This window comes from Oncorhynchus nerka, linkage group LG3, assembly GCF_034236695.1.
Source record: "Oncorhynchus nerka isolate Pitt River linkage group LG3, Oner_Uvic_2.0, whole genome shotgun sequence".
NCBI classification, from domain to species: domain Eukaryota; kingdom Metazoa; phylum Chordata; class Actinopteri; order Salmoniformes; family Salmonidae; genus Oncorhynchus; species Oncorhynchus nerka.
The window spans coordinates 41,192,345-41,197,924 of record NC_088398.1 but is presented as its reverse complement, the minus strand read 5'-3'; positions in this window follow the sequence as shown (position 1 = coordinate 41,197,924).

Genomic DNA, 5,580 nt, shown 5'->3' with positions numbered 1-5,580 from the left:
TATTTTAGAACGCTATATTCATATTGGTTAAAAATATTTTTCTTTCCATCTTTCCATTAATTTTATGTCAGTTTTCAATTTTGTATTACACACCATTAATTGGCTGTTTTAAATAATGTCTCATCAAACCACAGATCTTTTGCTTTATTTTGTTGCAAACTCCAGGCGTGCTGCCATGTGCCTTTCTCTCAGGAGTAGCTTCCGCCCGGTCACTCTATTATAAAGCCCAGATTGGTGAAGTGCTGTAGAGACTGTTGTCCTTCTGTTAGGTTCTCCCATCTCAGCCAAGGAATTATGTAGTTCTGTCAGAGTGGTCACTGGGTTCTTGTTCACCTCCCTGACCAAGGTCCTTCTTGCCCGGTTGCTCAGTTTGGTCGAACGGTCAGCTCTAGGCAGAGTCTGGGTAGTTCCATATTCTTTCAATTTCCCAATGATGGAGAGCACTGTGCTCTTGGAAGATTTTAACACCTTATAAATAGTTTTATACCCTTCCCCAGATACGGTGGGAGGGACTCTCAATCACGGCCAATTGTGATATAGCCTGGAATCAAACCAGGATCTGTAGTGACACCTCTAGCACTGAGATGCAATGCCTTAGACTGCTGCGCCACTCGGGAGACCCAGATAGTATAACATGAAGTCCAAGGAACTAGCCGTAGATCTCCGAAATATAATTGTAACCATAACCATATGGCGGCGCACAATTGGCCCAGTGTCACCAGGGTTCGGGTTTGGCCGGGGTAGGCAGTAATTGTAAATAAGAACACAAATAAGAATTTGTTCTTAACTGACTTGCCTACTTTCTGCTCTGACATGGACTGTCAACTGTGGGACCTTATATAGAAAGCTTTGTTTCTTTCTAAAACATGTACAAACAATTGAATTGGCCACAGGTGGACTCCAATCATGTTGTTGTGACATCTCATGGATGATCAAAGGAAATTGGATGCACCTGAGCTGGAGTGAAAATTATAAATGATCATTTCATTTTTGATATATTTGCAAAAAAATCTTAATATGATATCACTTTGTCATAATGAGGTATTTTTGTAAATGGGTCAGAAAAATGTCTACTTAATCAACTTTGAATTCAGGCGGTAACACCACAAAATGTAGAATACGTCAAGGGGTATGAATACTTTCTGAAGGCACTGTACCTCTGCAGCACTGGCATGGTCAGTCCGTTTGTTGAAGCTCTGATCTAGTGTGGTGTTAAGATGGCGCCGGAGGGGATGGCTGCTGTTTTATGGGCTCTTTGTCACTTTTTTTGCACAAAATGTTGCTGCTACAGTCTCTTATGACCGGAAATAGATTCTGGACATCAGAAGAGCGATTACTCAATTTGAACTGGACAAATCATTTTTCTTTAATGAGTCGGACGAGAGGGATTTACTCCAGACAGGCGAACAGACCCTCATCCCTGTCATTCGCAGGAGAAAGAAATGGAGGTTTCGCAGAAGGAGATCGGGATGCCTTGTGAGGATCCGGCGATCCGGCGAAGTGGCTAATCTGCCTTTGCCATTGGTACTACTGGCCAATGTACAATCGCTGGGTAATAAAGTGGATGAACTACAAGCACGTATATCCTACCAACGGACATTAAAAATTGTAATATCTTATGTTTCACCGAGTTGTGGCTGAACGACGTCATGAATAACATACAGCTGGCGGGTTATACACTGTATCGGCAGGATAGAAAAGCAGTCTCTGGTGAGACAAGGGGTGGCGGTCTATGTGTATTTGCAAACAACAGCTGGTGCACGATATCTAAGAAAGTCTCAAGGTTTAGCTCACCTGAGGTAGTATCTCATGATAAGCTGTAGACCACACTATCTACCAAAGGGTTTTCATCTATATTCTTCGTAGCTGTCTAATTACCATCACTAACCGATGCTGGCACTAAGACCGCACTCAATGAGCTGTATACCGCCATAAGCAAACAGGAAAACGCTCAGCCAGAGGAGGTGCTCCAAGTGGCCGGGGACTTTAATGCAGGGAAACTTAAATCCGTTTTACAAAATTTCTATCAGCATGTTAAATGTGCAACCAGAAGGGGAAAACAATTCTGACCACCTTTACTCCACACACAGAGACGCGTACAAAGTTCTCCCTCACCCTCCATTTGGCAAATCTGACCATAATTCTATCCTCCTGATTCCTGATTACAAGCAAAAATTAAAGCAGGAAGCACCAGTGACTCGGTCAATAAAAATGTGGTCAGATGAAGCAGATGCTGAGCTACAGGACAGTCTTGCTAGCACAGACTGGAATATGTTCTGGGATTCTTCCGATGGCATTGAGGAGAACACCACATCAGTCACTGGCTTCATCAATAAGTGCATTGATACTGTCTTCCCCACAGTGACTGTACATACATACCCCAACTAGAAGCCATGGATTACAGGCAACAATCGCACTGAGGTAAAGTGTAGAGCTGCAGCTTTCAAAGAGAGGGACTTGTCATGGAAATTCAGTACTGAGAGAGACTTGGTCTTTTCTTCAAACAATCATTGATTTTTCTCACAAGATTACCCTAGTCCTCTAGTCCTTCACTCTACATTAACCTCACCAATCCTACTGTGATCAACTCAGTACCACAGATCTGGACTTTTGGGTGCCCGCAACTGGCTAATTAACAATTGTGCCCAAGGATACCTCACTTAATAACACTCTTATCAACTCAACTCAGTCCTGCTAGTTACCTCAGCTATGGCCCTCTTAAGGAAGACCTCACTCTGAGCGTACCCTCAACAGGGGCTTTAATTTTTTCTTTCTTTTTCCTTTATAATTTCATCACTTATTGATAGATTGTCCAAGCCTACCTCTCTCAGTACTACGTCCGAGATCTGGTATCCCGTGCCCGCTACCTCTCAGATCATAGGCGGGTCCAGGTGCTCAATAATAAGCGTGGTTTACCCTGAGATCCTAATTTCTGATCCCCTGTGCACAGTTTACCCAGATCTTCAGGAGCGGTCAACAGGTGAAGTTGCAGATCACCTCCTCGTCGCAAAAAAATGTGTTGGAAATTCAGTACTGAGAGAGACTTGGTAATTTCTTCAAACAATCATCTTATTTAATATTAATTAATTATTGAAATAATGAAACCGTCAGCATAACAGTCTTGACTGTTGGACTGAGAGCCTCCCCTTTACAGACAATGCACAGTTTATAGAGCTAATACCCAGAATGCTTGGTTCCACCTCTCCTACATACAGTTGAAGTCATAAGTTGACATACACCTTAGCCAAATACATTTAAACTCAGTTTTTCACAATTCCTGACATTTAATCGTAGTACAAATGCCCTGTCTTCGGGTCAGTTAGGATCTCCACTTTATTTTAAGGATGTGAAATGTCAGAATAATAATAGAGAGAATGATTTATTTAGGCTTTTATTAGTTTCATCACATTCCCAGTGGGTCAGAAGTTTACATACACTCAATTACTATTTGGTAGCATTGCCTTTAACTTGTTTAACTTCGGTCAAACATTTTGGGCAGCCTTACACAAGCTTCCCACAATACGTTGGGTGAATTTTGTCCCATTCCTCCTGACAGAGCTGGTGTAACTGAGTCAAGTTCGTAGGCCTCCTTGCTCGCGCACGCTTTTTCAGTTCTGCCCACAGATTTTCTATAGGAATGAGGTCAGGGCTTTGTGATGGCCACTCCAATACCTTGACTTTGTTGTCCTTAAGCTATTGCTTAAGCTTTTACCACAACTTTGTAAGTATGCTTGGGGTCATTGCCCATTTGGAAGACCCATGTGCGACCAAACTATAACTATAAAGACTGATGTCTTGCGATGTTGCTTCAATATATCCACATAATTTTCCTGCCTCGTGATGCTATCTATTTTGTGAAGTGCACCAGTCCCTCCTGCAGCAAAGATGCTGCCATCCTGCCACCCCCACTCCCCCTTTTTCCTCTAAACATAACAATGGTAATTATGGCTAGACAATTTTTGTTTCATCAGACCAGAGGATATTTCTCCAAAAAGTACCATCTTTGTCCCCATGTGCAGTTGCAAACCGCAGTCTGGCTTTTTTATGGTGGTTTTGGAGTAGTGGCTTCTTCCTTGCTGAGCAGCCTTTCAGATTATGTCGATATAGGACTCGTTTTACTGTGGCTATAGATACTTTTGTAGCTGTTTCCTCCAGCATCTTCACAAGGTCCTTTGCTGTTGTTCTGAGATTGATTTGCACTTTTCGCACCAAAGTACGTTCATCTCTAGGAGACAGAAAAAATAACATACATACGTGTCTCCCTCCTGAGCGGTATGATGCCTGTCTGGTCCCATGGTGTTTAAACTGGCGTACTATTGTTTGTACAGACGAACGTGGTACATTCAGGCGTTTGGAAATTGCTCCCAAGGATTAACCAGATTTATGGAGGTCTACAATTATTTTTCTGAGGTCTTGGCTGATTTCTTTTGATTTTCCCATGATGTCAAGCAAAGAGGCACCGAGTTTGAAGGTAGGCCTTGAAATACATCCACAGGTACACCTCCAATTGACTCAAATGATGTCAATTAGCCTATCAGAAGCTTTTAAAGCTGTGACATAATTTCCTGGAATTTTTCAAGCTGTTTAAAGGCCCAGTCAACTTAGTGTATGTAAACCTCTTACCCACTGGAATTGTGAGTAATCTGTCTGTAAACAATTGTTGAGGGAATTACTTGTGTCATGCACAAGGTGTCCTAACCGACTTGCCAAAACCATAATTTGTTAAAAATAAATTTGTGGAGTGGTTGATAAATTAGTTTTAATGACTCCAACCTAAGTGCATGTAAACTTCCGACTTCAACTATGGATTGGGGGCACCATAAGCCACTTTGGGTTCATCTTCTGGTCGTCTGCCTCTGGTACTGTCTCCCAGATGCCAGGTTAATTAGGAATACTGAGGCCTTTGTTCTGTTCCTCAAGCCTATCTCTATCCCGGGAAAACATACACCATATCGTGTCTATGGAATGCAGGCTCAGTCAGACCGGAGACATGTGTCTCACATGCACCACTAATCATAGAATGGAATGTGGCTGTTGGTATATATATATCACTAAAATAAGCATCAATTGTCAGCACAAGCCATCTCTAGTTAAACCATATGCCCAGATCAGCTGCAGGGTGCTAGAGGGAAGATCATAAAACACAGCACTAGCAGGACAGAAATATCTAACTGTTTGTTAAGATAATAATTGTTAAATATCCAACAAATCGGGTAAGTATTTCATTTTTCTATCACAGACTCTAATCAGGAAGCTTGTAAAAATCCCACTATGCCCTCTGATGAACCATCAAACATGCAAAGTGTCAACACAGGACTAAGATTGAATCGTACTAAACTGGCTCCAACGCTCGTCGGATGTGGCAGGGCTTGCAAACTATTACAGACTACAAAAGGAAGCATAGCCAAGAGCTGCCCAGGGACACAAGCCTACCAGACGAGCTAAATTACTTCTATGCTCGATTCGAGGCAAGTAACACTGAAACATGCATGAGAGCATCAGCTGTTCCGAATGACTGTGTGATCACGCTTTCTTCAGGCAATGTGATTAAGACTTTAAACATGTCAACAGTCACAAGGC